The sequence below is a fragment of the Larus michahellis genome, chromosome 3, assembly GCF_964199755.1.
Source record: "Larus michahellis chromosome 3, bLarMic1.1, whole genome shotgun sequence".
NCBI classification, from domain to species: Eukaryota; Metazoa; Chordata; class Aves; order Charadriiformes; family Laridae; genus Larus; species Larus michahellis.
The window spans coordinates 27,844,555-27,859,152 of NC_133898.1; the positions used below are offsets into that span (position 1 = coordinate 27,844,555).

At 41.8% G+C, this 14,598-nt stretch overlaps 1 protein-coding gene across 44 annotated transcripts in view; it reads left to right on the forward strand.

Moving 5' to 3' along the window:
* ESRRG (estrogen related receptor gamma) overlaps window positions 1–14,598 on the forward strand; it is a 405,634-nt gene that overhangs the window by 38,353 nt on the left and 352,683 nt on the right. The window contains exon 1 of one of the 44 annotated variants that reach the window (XM_074579434.1): window positions 10,199–10,236. The exons of the other annotated variants lie outside the window; for them this stretch is intronic. The gene's annotated coding sequence lies outside the window, so the exon portion shown is untranslated. Of the gene's footprint in view, window positions 1–10,198; window positions 10,237–14,598 lie in introns of those variants that run through there. 44 annotated transcript variants of the gene reach the window in all.

Genomic DNA, 14,598 nt, shown 5'->3' on the forward strand with positions numbered 1-14,598 from the left:
TGTCTCTCGTTGTAGATTCTGTATACTCCCGCAGTGCTCTCCTCACTGGTGATGGAAACCCCAGTACAGACTGCAGCAGAATCCTCACCATCACGTTAGGTTTGATCTTTACAGGAAAGGTATCGCTGCTAGGAATATTACGGAATGAAAAAATACTGCCAAAGACAGGGGGTTTAAAGCGTTCTATTTTATATTTTGACTCTGTTATTTTGAGTAATACCAGCATAGAAATTTAAACATCTGCCGGGCTTTTTGCAAAGCAGGGCAAGAATTATTTTTTTTCCCCCCAGTTTTTCCAGTTACGGGAAACTGTGGATCAAGCTTTTGGATGGTAATCATAAGAGGCCTTGAAGAAGCAAAAATAGTAATACCTACCTTGTTAGGAATATTTGTTCGTTTGTAAAGTATGCGAACTCCTTGACAGAAAGAAGCCATAAGAAATTCCAGGCGGTTATTCTTCTGTGACAGCGGTCTGTATTTAGGCTTCTGTTAGTCTCCTTTATTTATAACAAAACCTTTGAATATCATTTCCAAGACGTTCAGCTATCAGAAGCGATGTGATAATGAGGACAGAGGATAGGTCACGAGTCTGCAAATATGTGTGAGGAGATGGTGAGCTTAACCTACCAGGTGAAAGAAAGGTTAGTATAGCAACTGCAGGAACACTTCAAAGCATGCACCTAGTTTGCTGCACTAACTTAATTATCCCTGCTATAGATATGTTTGACAAACATATCTATAGCCCAGATACTGTTACTTCTCAGTGGGAAATAGCAGAAGGCTTCTGTTTGGTTGCCAGTTGACCGAATCCTTCCTTCTATTTCCTTGCGTTACTCTTTTCAAGGACTTTGCGTGCCTCTTGGCTCATTTGATGAAGAGAAACTTACCCCTTTCTTTTTAATGGTGGAAAATATTGTAAGACGGGGAACGATACAGCCTAATGGGATAGGTGTAAAATGATTTTTAAGCAAGCGTGATGAGGATTTAATCCTATTTTAATCAAATGCTGCCTGAGCTGACCAAAAATAATTTTTTTTATTGCTCAAGCTGAATCGACCGTATTCTGGTGTCAGCGCTATTTCTCAGCAAGCATCTTGCAGCCTCCGTGTAATACTACAGGGTGGTTTTGAGCATCCCAGTGTTGTTGACTTTCTTCACGAACAGTGTGATCTGAAATGTAAAGAGGCAGGATTGCCCCAGCACTTCCCACCGCACAGAAATGCAAGCCGGTGCCCTGTTCTTTGACACTAAAACATGGCCTGCTGTTGGCAAGCTGTGGACTTTAATAGGCAAAGACCGTGGGGAACTTTTCAGCTTTTTAGTCTTTCTGCCTCTGTAAAGTCTGTTACGCAGAGAGGCACAGATTTTAAACGTGGTCATTTTTAATTCCCGTCCCTGGAGTCTGGCTGACAGGTCGGGAGTGCGGAGGATGGGAGTGGGCTGAAAAGACAAGCTGAAAATGCAGGATGTATACATACATTAAAATGGAGCAAAACAAAAATAAACGGATTTAGGTGAACACAGAGGGGATCTGTTTTAGGGCCACTCTTAACTCCTGTTTTAGATGGCCTGTGGTGAAAATCACTAGCTTAAGAAGATGCTATTTATGTCTCCTTTGAACTGTGTTTACACAAACTCACTCATTAGCCAGCAGTTCTAACTGGAGAGAATGGAGATAAAATTTTGGTAGATATTTTCCTTTTTGTTCTGAACAATACTATGTCCATTGCAAACCTTAAAAAAAAAAAAAAGAAAAAAAGAAAAGCTTTGACATGCATTCTTTTTAATACAGTTTATATTAGCTACCTCCCTTGTTCAGAAGCCAACAGGCATTGATGTATGCTAAACACAATTTGTTCAACAAAGACTTAAAAATCAGAAATGTGGCTTCATAGGTGTAAATCTGGAATTTAGCTGAATTAGCTGCTGTCTTTTGAGGTGTTACTGTGGATTCCTACTTTTGTAGCAAGGATCGAAACTTGTTTGTTGACAGAGTAGTTTTCTGGTTTGAGAATACAGGTGAACACCAGTATGGTTTATTGACTCACTTTGCTCTCCATGCTGATTTTGACGGGTCACACTGAAAGTAAAACTTTGAGCTTCCCAAATTTTTATTTGTTCCATGTTGGCCATTTGAACTTTGTTATGAAACCCTACTGCTGTGATAATTTCTGCAAGCTTGTCTCTTTTGGAGGAAAATATTAACTTTTCCCTATTTCTAGCAAACTCTTCGTCGTTTTCTCTTTTTTTCCTCTATCACCATAATTTTTATTTTGTCTTGATGATTGGTAAGCCTATTTTTTCCTTTATATGTGGAAGAGAATAGAAGTTTTGAGAAGAGGCATTTATAGTTTGATTATTGTCTGCTTTCCTACTGTAACTGAAAGGAGGATTGCGTCTTACATGGAGTTTTACTTATGCACGTAGTAGTAGCTAGACTAGCTAACGGAAAGAGCAAAGGCCTGGGAGTCAAGAGCAGTGGGCTGCATTCTGGCACTTCCCCAGTCTGCACACCTTTGTAAAATATTTTGAGATTTCTGGATGAAAACCATTATAAAAGAGCTAAGTGTTTTTTAAGTCTGCTTAGTTATACAGTAGGCTTTAGTCTGTATTATGTTCTGGTTTGTGCATTGTATGAATAGAGTGTGAAACTGCTAGGAGAGCCTTTTGTTCTTGCACGCTGGCTCTTTCCTTCAGCCTCTTTTTTCTGGCTTAATCACATGTTATTGGGTGGTAAAGGATGCAGCAGCTATTTGTGCAATAAGGAGGTGCATAAATAGCAAACTTATCAAACTCTGAACCGCAACTATTTTTTTGTATGCCTCTGGAAGAGGACTGTCCCTCTCCGTGCATTACTGGGGGGAGGTGACAGGTACCCGCTGTCCCATGATTGTCCACGTAGCTGGTACTTCTTCGGTGTCCTGCAATGTGCTCCCTATCCCGTTCTGCTACAAGGCCGCTCTGCCCTCTCTGAACAGTGACGGGAGACTGATGGCTAGTTGCAGAGCCCCACCCATGACAGATCTGTATGTATGGCTTTATTAGAATGTGTGCTGTTTAAAAACATAATCTCTAGGGCAAGACTTTCAAGCCGCCACCATCACAGAAGGATCTTTCCTGCTGTGCAATGTAATGGCTGCAGCAGGCCCCTCTTCTCTGCTGGACTATGCGCAGAAGAACTGTGTAGCAGTTGGAGCAGCACGTGCTGCCCAAACGCTTGTTTTGCCTTCTCCTCTGGGATGAGGGCAGCAGGCTTGATTTCTTCATATTGATATGAGGTAGCTCGCATAGTACAAGGAGCATCCCGTGTAGCTGAAGACCCTTGCTCTGAAACAGTGTCTGTAACTGCTAATGAATATTTCTAAAAGTGGATTGCTAGTGTGGAAAAATCACATGTATTGTGTTAAAGGAAGCCTGAGCCACAAATAGATGGATGTTGGGAAGAGCAGTCTGGGGAATTGTCACTATATGCCTGCCCCATGACCTTCACTAAGCATCTGCTGTTTGCCACTGTCCCGAACAAGCCAGTAAGCCTAAGCGGCCCTTTGGTTTCACCTGCTGTGGCTGTTCTCCTAGATACAGCAGGACATAGATGACCGTGAATATGTATGTGCTCGTATACGTGTGGATAGCTGAGTGGAGATTCACCGTGGAATATATAGCAGTGGGGACATTAACTACTTGTCATCATAATCCCTTTTCTGACAGCTTCTATTAGGTTTTTTCTGGCAGTGTATGAAAATGCTGTCATACTTTGTGCTGGAGAGTCAAGGAAATTCAACAAGCTTGTTTCTCTCTTGTTGCTCTTTGGGTGTCCTCTGTAGTGAGAACTTGAACTCCTGCAGTTCTAGCCCTGTATTTGTAATTCAGTGTGTATGGTCACCAGAATGCCTTGGAGTTTTTTTATTATTATTATTTTGTTTAATTTACTTCTTGGCTAGTCCACAGCTGTAAAAATAAGGCCAAGCTGTGGCAGAAAGAGATGACCTAAAACTGATGTTAAATAAATAGTCTCCTATTGCATCAGAAATGGAGACTGGACCCTTGCAGTTTTAGTGTTTCGCAGAGGGGACATGACGCTTCCCTTCAGTGTGGAATGTGAGTGTTGCCTTTGTGAATGGCAGAATATGCTGTTTTCCTGTGATATGGTGATTTCACCTGCTCGTTTTTAAGAGACTGTCCCACCTCTGAAGCCTAGGAGCTTCTCCAAAATATTATTTAGTTAATTTGAAAACATACTTGTCTCCAAAATATCCTTGTCTAGAGTTTCTACAAAGTCTGTAGAGGCTTGATGCATGATGGATTTTTTTATCAAGCACCTGCTTTCTTTGCCTAGCTCAGTTATGCAGCAAGGTTGTTTTTACAGTACTAAGAAGTGAGCAATATATTCCATATGCCACCAAGCTTTGTAAAGAATCCTGCTGATGACAATTTCACAGCTGCTGAGAAATAGGCCAAGCCTTCCCTATAAAGTGACAGTAAGGAAAAGAATATCTGTTCCATTGGGATTGGCCATGCATCCTCCCCAACTTCTTCCCTCTTGAAGGAAAATGCTAGCACTTCCGAACTTTGTAACAACAGATGGTGGCAGAAATCATTTTCCACTGCAAAGCCATTTGGTCAGGAAGTATCAAAAAATGTTTTGGAATTGTGAAAATGAATTCTTGGCTGCAGGGATACCAGCAGCCTACTAGGAATGAGACATGAAGCAACTGCTTAACAAACCCAAGAGCCTGCTTGGCCCTGAAAGAAATGGCTTTAGTCAAACATTTTAGAAATTAAAACATTTACATATGTAGGGTCTGGACTTCAGAAGTGTTCTCTATCTTATGAGTGTTATAAGAATTAGGTTCTTAATTTCTGGACACCGATTGCTTGACCAACTAGCAAGAAGGCAGCCTTCAAAATATGCAGAATGACCTCCAGCTGAGACAAGCTTAATATAGCTCCTACTGGCCTAGTCAGGTGGAACCTTCCCTTTTGGCTCAGCCGATTTGCTGCCCACAGACCATGAAAGGCCCAGGGTAACATACAGGGACACAAAATTATTGCGGAAGCAGCACAGGCCACTCTACTGATGAGTTACCTCTAGTAAGTTGTGTGTGTCTGCAAGTTGCTGGACACAGCAGGTTCCTTTGGTGATTTCTGTAGCTGACCAAATGTGCCTCTTCAGAGAGTGCTTTGAGAAATATAATGTGTTTCTTTTTAGAAGCGCACCATAGATGTCTGTCTGTGCCATAACTCTCTGAAATACACAGCAATGTGTTTTTCCCTCCAGCATTCCCATTGCGAGTCTTAGCTGCTCATATAGCGCCATACGTTGAAAATGGTTTGAGAGAACTTCACATAGATGTGGGACATAAATGATGCTTGCCGAGCCATCTTGTTTTATCTATTCTGTTAGAAATGTATACCAAATTATACGGTAATGTCATGTCACCAGAAACACAGAGCAGATGGAAGTATCTTTCCACATATTGACTCATGTTACTCTGATGAAAGGAATTTGTTTCTCTCCTTCTGTCAAGCCTGCTAGCCTCTGGCAAAGGATGCAACCCTCAGCGAGGAGAACTTTACCAATAATGTTCAAGTGACCATCTGATTTAAATATACTATCATTGGCCGATATAGTTAGCCTGCACCGACAACTGTTTGTAGTAGCCAGTCCTATTTGTTATGTTTGTGTAAGGTAACTTAAACCAAGTAGTGTTGTTCCAGGTTGAGGAGACCCCCGGGAATTAACCCTTGAGGACGGAGATATTCACCTTTTATAAGGAAACCTTCAGGGCCCCAATATTGTGCCCTTTGGAGACTAATCCTAATAAAGCAAGTGCCAGGTCTCTGACCTATACTTTTATATAGAAAAGTGACACCTCCCACAACACGGGTTGTAAGTGCTGTGTATTAGCTAACAAAAATATGGTTTGCAAACCGCCAGTGAAATCCTGGTAAATAAAATAACTGTAGAAGTACTGTGAGCAACCGAAAAGCAGATTCCCTCCATATTTCTGTTTGTCATGAGTGGTATTTGAGTTGATAAGAGCGCAGTTCTCGGATTGAAAACACGTGAAACTGAAGTCAAAAGGGAGCCAGTGTAATCATTAACCGACTCACCTTCTGGATGTGACAGGTAATGAACCAGTCTAAACTTGCCTGGAGCTTTCTTTGGGACAATACCCACAGGGGAAACCCTCTTACGCTCAAGTGAAGCGTTATCAAATGGGCCCTCTATTTTCCCCAAATGCCAGCTCTTTTCTGTCTTGTCTCTAACCACCCAAGGCCATGTAACTGCTGATCTCAGCATCCCAGCCCACATTTGCATCTCGGGGCTTAAGTACAGGATAGTAAAATCCCCAACATTGCCTTTTTTACAAAAATTGCATATGCTTTTTGTTTGTTTCTTCTTTTCTTACTAGCCTTGTCTCACAACCAGGGAAACGTTTTATCTGCCCACGCTGGGATTTTCACGTTTGCAAACCTCTTTAACCAGCATTTGGCTCTTTCCACTTTCTTACTTTGATTTGGATGACTGCCTGAAGCACCTGCTAATGGCCCGAAGCGTTCAAGCCGAAATGTGCAGTTTGTGTCCCACACGCGCTCAGACTGTTCCTTACCTGCCTTCTGGAGCACCTGCTACACAGTTTGGGCTTGAGAGCCTGCTCTCTACGCGCCGACAGCAGCACTCCTCACAATGCCGCCTCTCCTCAGCTTTGTCCTCCTCTCTCCCCTGCTCTCCATAGCCCCTGCTTCAGCTTTGCCTTGGCCTTCAACGTCACATCAATGTTGGTCCTGCTTGTTCTAATGCTTGAGTGAAGGACGGGGTTTCCCCCGTACGTAGGAGCAAAGGTGATCAGTCATTGTGGTCATCCTAAAACCTTCACCATGGCATTCATGAGCAGACTGTTACAATTTTTTTTAAAAGGTTTTATAGGCAAATTGTGAACCGGGGCAGCTTGCTGAAATCAGCTTGTAAATTAGTGGCGGTCAGAAACCAAATGGCAATTCGGTGTTCAGGAAATGTAGGAAACAGCATTCCCACTTTACGGAGAAATGTGAGAGGCCCAAGGAACACTCCTCCCTTTCTCCTGTTCCTGCTGCCTTTTGCGGATGTTTTGTATGCTTTTCCATAAGATTGCTCCTGATGCCTAAAGGTAGGGAAGACTGTTAGAATTAACTGTATAGGCTGCATTTCATGAGAAAATCCACCTCCTTGGTAAGGGGCAGTCCTAATGGAGGATTTCAGAGGTAACAACTTCCAGCAGGGAATTTTCTTTCCATTCTGCCTTGGGAAGCATTAGCTTTTCCCAGAGGCTTGGTCTGCACCGAGGGTATCATTTACATGGACCTTCCCTTTCCAAAAAGGTGTTTATTTTCTCTGTTAGAGGGATGCCGTTAGCAGCTACAAGCAGCAGCCCAAGTATTGGCTTCCTGCCTGGGTATTTACGCCCACGTTACCTGCCAGGCCCTTTACCGGCAGGATCATCCTCTTCCCCAAGGACCTATATTCCTTAATACAGCCATACCGTGCCCTCCGCCCACCTTCCATGTTAGCGCCATGTGGGGTTTCCCCCAGGAACCTAAGCATCTCCCTACATGCCTGGGCTGCAAACTGGGGCTTGTCCACACCAGTGACATCTGCTCTTGCAGAACTGGTCAGGGCAAGGGCTGATTTTTCCCTCCTTGCTTTCCTTTGGTTGCCTCAAAATAACCCTAATTAATTTTGTGGAGAGTTTAGTGTGCTCCCATGATGGGATTGCTCTTTGTGCGGATCTCTTGCATGCTATATTTAGGTATGGTTTTTGGAACACCATGTGACCCGAATCAGATAACTTCTGAACTACTAAACATGTCTTTGACACTGACTCCCTCCACGGCTTTGGGGCATTTTATGGTTGTTTTCTTACATACAGAATGAAAACAGATATACTCATTTGCCTTGTAACAGCTGCTGCCAGGGTTAACACATATTTAAGACGCTGGTTTAAGCTAAATTGCATTTTATTATTTCTACTGTAGACATAGTTTTAGTGTTTCTTAGATGTTTACCTTCAGAAAAGGATTCTTTAACATCTTAGTTTTTCTGAATGGATGACCCTGTTTCACCATTTTAAAAGAAACAAGTTTCTTCGGTGTTTGTAAATGAAAATAGGGCAGAGAGGAAAAAAAACTAAATGCCCTCATTTCCTGCCCCACACAAACTTTCTTCCTTTGTTTACTAGCTGGTTGATGCATGTAGATGAAAAGCCCAAAATGTTGACCTGAGCTGTTTCCCCTCATGTTAGCTATGTGCCTTTTCTTAACAGGGGAAGTTAGTTATCTGCTTGTTTTTTTCCTGATTCTTCAAGTTATGCAGCCTGACTTGTATCCTGTCATCATCCACTGGTTGAGGCCACTCAAGCCCTGGAGGAAGCCGAGCTCCCTTTGGCTCCGCATCCAGCATGGATGGGGTTTGGGAGCCTGTCATTCATTTCAAGGCATCATCATCTCTTTGTTGCTCATGTCCATAATTGCTGCTTTCTGGGTCTTGGCTGCTTCTGCAGGGAGCTGTGGTACTGGCATTTCTTTTGGCTTCACCTTTTTTTGCCCCGACCCCTTAAAGCGTTTTGATAGGCAATTGGATCAAAAGGCCTTTTTGGCCTTCAGTAGTTGGAAAGGAGCTTGGTTTGACCAGGTAGTTAGTCAGATAAAGAACAGGAGAAATTATGGGAGTACTTCTCATCCTTTAGGAAGTAGTGGACAAAGAGGAAGAGAATCCTTCCTTATTGCAAGGCTAATTTCTTAATTCTAATTATAAATAGTAGTTTTTTCCTTTTTTTTTTGTTTTTTTAAAATTCCTTCAGAATTAAACTTTGCCCAAGTACTTTTTCTTTCCCTTCTCCAATAGCAGTGAAACGCAAAATAATACACATAACAAAAATCAGCTTTGAGAAAAAGGCAGATAATGAAGTATCTGCCAAAGACTCTGCAATATGTGTCTGTCAGAGAAAAAAAAACATTCTTATATTTGAATCTCTGAAATGTAACTGTACCAGACTAGTTGGGGAAAATTTGTTTGAAGATGTATTACGTTCCACGATCAAATGGAAAAAATGGCACCTGTCATCATATTTAGAAAACAGCTGGGTAACATGGCCAAGTGCCATAGTCTCTTTTCACATGGCCTTTATGCTGAAACCATCCAAGCTCCATTCTCAGCAACTGGAGAAACGCTGTGCCTTTAAATGGTTACAGAAACATCTACTTAGGGGCCAGCTCTTATTGCAGCAAAGCCTGCTTCTGATGCTTCTAATTAGCAGTTAATGGATTATACTTTACTTTTATAACCAACCCAGCAGGCACTCTTCTATAGTATTTTTCAGCTATTTTTGGTAGAAGATATATGCAATTGTGCTGCTCTTCATGCTTTCATTTTGAGCGTGCAGAAAACATTAGAAATAAATCGCTATCTGAGATTATTTTATCACTCAAATGCTTAATTTAAGTCTGATTAAGCATTTCCTAAATGTATTTTGTTTTATCTAATATCTTAGAAAAACTGTAATGGGTTAATTGCCCTATCTGATGTAGACTTTGGTGCTGAATCTCCTAAATACATACATATTGTTAGTTAAAATATTTATATACCCAGTGAAAAGCCTGTTTTGTTTTGTCTTGTTTTGTTTTAAATTTGCAAACACCGCTCTAATGTATTCATTTAGGCTAAAACGAACTGTTCCAGCTGAACACAGTACAGGTACATGCAGAAGCTTAGATGCTTCAGAAGTTAGATGGGCTTGTAGAAGCTAATGACTTTTATACTTGGAATTAAAATAGTGATGAGATTAGTACCATTAAAGATTTGCAGTGCTATATGTGTGTGTGTGCGCATATATATGTATATATGCAATATATATAGTATATACGTGTCAGAGTATGTATACAAACCTGTGCATGTGCACGTATATATATATGTTTAACAAAGAATTATATTCACGTAGGTTTTAATTGGAAGGTTATACTATTTCCTCCTCAGGGAATTAATTTTGGTGCTAGTTTCTTGCAAGAAAACTAGCTCACTGAGACTGCCTTTGAACCTGCTCTCTTCACTCTGGTCACGCTTCCAGTAGGACAAGGTCTAACATTGGTTAGGCTGGAACAGGAGGGGGAGCTCTCACTGCACCGGCCAGGAAAGGGGAGGACCAGGTAGCCAAGCCAAGGAAAAGAGGGGGAGCGACCACCAGCTGCTGTCAGAAGCAGGTGAGATGAGCCTTCACTCTGCTTCCACTTACTGTGGTCCTTTCACCAAAGTGGAGAACTCAGCTTCTCCAGCCCTTGCTCATGTCAGTAACACCAAAAAAACAGGGGGTTGGTTGAAGTGGTAAGCAATTCCAGGTTCTTTCCATGGCTTGCAGCAAAGGAAGCCCCAGTTGCAAGGCTCCCGGTTTGAAAGCACATTTGTATCTTCACCCTGATGTAGCACGGTGCTTGCTAGCTACAAGATGGGCACTAAACTGGTACGGTCGAGTTTGTTGAAGGCAGTGAGTTCCAAAATGCTGTCCAGAAAAAATGTGGAAACTGCTATTGTTTTTACACAGAGAACGCCAAAAAGAAAAGGAAAGAAAGAAGGAGGAAGGGATGGATAGTGGTTACGATGTGAACTAGCTCCCTCGGTGTGATGGGACAAGAGCAACTTGCTTACTGTCCTGGTTTTTGAGGGTTCCGGTTTTTCCTCTGTCGTATAAGATCCTGGTAGAGGAGGAGGAGGCTGGCCGTGCAGCAGCTGTCAGTCCCCTGCCCCCTCACAGAGGGATGTCTGCTGAGCAGGGCCGGTCCCATCCCGTTCCTGGAGCAGGTCCTCACCATTTAGCCCATTTCCCATTCCAGCTTTTTCAGGATAGTGCAGCAAGAGACCACCCCTTGCTCGAAGCGAGGCTGTAGTCAAGTCTGTCTGAAATTATTTCATGTTTGCTCACTTGTAATCAGCCAAAGCTATTCTGACATGCTCAAATGTGCTCTTGTATTTCCCTTAAGAAATAAAGTGAAGATCAAGAGATTCCAGTATTAACCTGTTTTCCCCTAAAAAGAGAGCCATGTCCCCTTGAGTCTGGTAAAACCTCTACTTTCTCACAAACCTTTTGCAGAGGTAAAGTCCACTGTTTTGCCTGCGCTATCTCATCATAGTGCATTACAAACGCAGTTTGGGGTGTACAAGGACAGCAGGATTGGCCTCCCCCTGTCTGACGTGTCAGTCAAAGTATGTGACTTCTTTAAGCTACATTTCTGACCTCCACACCAGAGTGGTGAAGGCAAGGCTGAGACTCAACCAGTTCAGTGACAGCATCCCAAGATCTGCACCAGTCAGAGCTCTGGGATGACTTTTGCCCTCCCCGGTTTCATCCCTTGGCAGTTTGTGCCAGGGCAGGGTAAGCCAAGCTTTGCAGTAGGTGAGGTTATCGGGGGAGCTTCATCTAGAAGAGTAAGGCTCCTTCAAGCAGAATTTGGTTTGAGTTGTCAGAAGGTCAACGTGGGAAATTCCCCATAAAAGCCGAACTTTGATGTTGGCAGCCAAGACAGATTCAGAAGTTTGGGGAACATTTTTTTTTCTTCTTTTTAATTATATGAAATGCAGGAGAACTGTGAATAGGGTATTTTTAGATTGCACATTCAAATATACAGTATCGCAGTATGACACCAAATTAAAATTCTTATAATTTTTTTTTTTTAAATGAAATGTATTGTAACTCAGTGGAAAGTTTGAAGAGCGGTATGCTGCTCTGCACAGAAGTTCTACTCTTGCAACTAAATTAGTTGTCACTGGTTGCTCTCATTTAGATGAACCCTTTTGGAAGTTCTTTTTTTAAAGCTAGCGGATTGGACTTCTAATTTTAACTCCTATGGTTTATAATTAGAAACATTTCCAAACTTGTTTACAAACACCTGCACTTGACAGCGTGTGTCTGCAATTTTAGAAGGACTCACTTGTCACTTCCAGTGGGGGTTGAGAGGGCATCTGAGTTCTTTGTATTTGTACAGTTAGTTTCAGGACACTGGAATGAAAGTGCATTTTTAAAATAAGGTTACAAATACGTGATGTTTTGAGAGGGAGTTGCATGCACCTAATCAGCAAATAGGTCTTACTGACTAGTTGTGGAATATTTCAAAGTCAGGATTGTTGGTTAGTGGTCACTTGGAACAAGACTCAGACTGGCACCCAAAGGAGAAATTCCAGGAACTAATTTTAGCAGTTCAGTCTCTATATTGGAGAAGATGGTTTACAGGTTTTCTGTATTTATCTCTTTTTTAAACATACTACTTTCTTGCCAGCTGTCCTTCAGAAGTTATTCAGAAAGAGTTTAAAATGGCCTTGGAATAAATCCTTGAGTTGTTTTTTCATACAAAATTAAAAGTAAGTTGCTGAACATACAGTGAAGCAAGAGAGCATGGTTCCCCCCGAGCCTGCGTGGGACATGTGTGTTACACAAGTCTGTGTGCAGCTGGTTTGCAATAGGGTGAATGTCATGCTGTGCTACTCACTGGTCAAGTATATAATCATGTTAGAGGTAATCAAAATACTTCATTAAAAAAAATATCTTTTGGCTCCTTGTTATGCTCTTTACACCTGATTTTTAGCTGCATCACATGGGTTAACAATGTTGCTTATCAATTTTTAGTATGATAGAAAAGATCATCTTCACGAAAAATTGGTGCTGCGTGGGAGGGTGCCAGGAAGAACCCTCCAAATACGCTTCAAGGGTACGGCTGAACCAGAGGTAGTCAAAGCAGACTTAAGCAGTAGTGGCATAAGGTGTCCTATTGATTGCTTTATGCTCTTGTTGTTACTAATTAGTATAAAAAACTCCAGTTAATTAGACCAGCCTGTTTGGCTGTTGTGTCCTCTACTGGGAACCATGGTCAAGCTTAAAGAAACTCCAGTGTAGGAGAGGATAAGGAGGCCGCGGAGCAAAATGGGTTTTGTTTTCTGCTGTTTTGTTTTCCGAAAAAGCACAGACCTGGGTCCAGTTGAGGAATCTGTGTTAATGTCAAAGATCGTGTCCTCGGAGGTGCTCACTCTCTATCAGTTTCACTGAGAGTTGATATAAGTGGAATTAGGCACCGGAATACCTTTGTGTATGCATGTTCTTTGAAGTTAAACCTGTAGTCTGCAGCCTGTATCTTGTGCTTGACCCCACTGCAGAGCACACAGCATATACTCACTGAGGGGCTCTTCCAAAGCAATTGCTTATAAGGAAACAAACATAATTAAATTAAGGTTTTGGAGTACAGCATACAGGTCTGAAGAATTAGTTTTTTCCCCTCTGTAAAACAGCTGTGCCTCATAGCTGTATTTCTGAATTCCTTTAAGGCAATATGATTTTAACAAGCATTCGCTTTCTATGGCAAACAGGAATTTTTTTTTTTTTTCATTTACTTTTTAAAGAAGTAGGCTAGCCAAAATTATGAAGTTACTTAGATAGTCCACAGCATAATTTCTTAGCAAGTACAACTGCAATTAATAAATTACGTTGTAACTGCATTAGGCGGTAACCATCTTTGAAAATAACTTCAAACACAGTTTACAAGCTCCAGTGTTGCCAGGGGCCCGGTTGATCAGAGTTAGAAATGCCTGACATTTTAGAAATTGCTCGTGATTCAAATATGACCATAGAAATTAGACTCCAGTGGAATTTAATACCGTTTCTCGCTTAACTACAAACTTCTATTTTATTGTGAATTCTATCTGGAGATAGCAGTTTCCCAACTGATGTACTGAGGGAAATGTCACTTCGTGCCAGTGTTTTCTGTTTTCCTCTATTTTTGTTTGCTTATGTCAGCTCTGTGCCCACTTTCCTAAGTGCTAATCTGTAGAAACGTTTCCAAAAGGTTAGAGGAGGCTCAAAAGCAAGAACTATGCAAGTGTAGAAAGATCCACCTATCCGGCAATGCCTCGAAAACATGCAAAAACCTCTTTGATGTCAGAACTCTTGTCTGACTGTGAAGTTAGTGACAAGCTTTCTCAGATGTACGTGATAAGAAACGAAGACCTCTATGGAATATTTGTAGAGTTATCTAACCTGCATAAGCCTGACCGGTTTTTTGGTTTGAATCTTTGGGTGAAGTGAAGTGTATGGTGTATGCATGAAGCGATCTGTTCTCAGGGTAATCTGCCTGGCTCCTATAGGGAAACAGCATGGAAAAAATCTCTCTTTTGATGCATTTAAAGGGATATTGTCTTCTTCAGAAAGTGGTAATTAAGATAAATGGAGGAGTCGTGGAAAGAAGGAGAAAGGGCTTCAGAGTTCTGCTTTGGTTCTTCTCACAATAACTCTCCCTTCAGGTAAAATTGTTACTCCTCGCAAAGGATCCCATTATATGATTGAATAGTTTCAGCCACAGTACGCACGGTATACCAGCGTGATTTAAGAATTGAATTCATATCCAGGTAGCTGAGCATACGAAGGTATGTTATATCCCATCACATGCCATGAGAGGGGAAGCCCTGGGAGGCAATACCTGGTTGCATTTAGAAATGAACCATGGATGTAAGGTGACTGCTTGTATATTGCCAAAGACAGTGAATGTAAGTTCCCAATCCATGAAGTCCCAGCATCAAAGTTACAG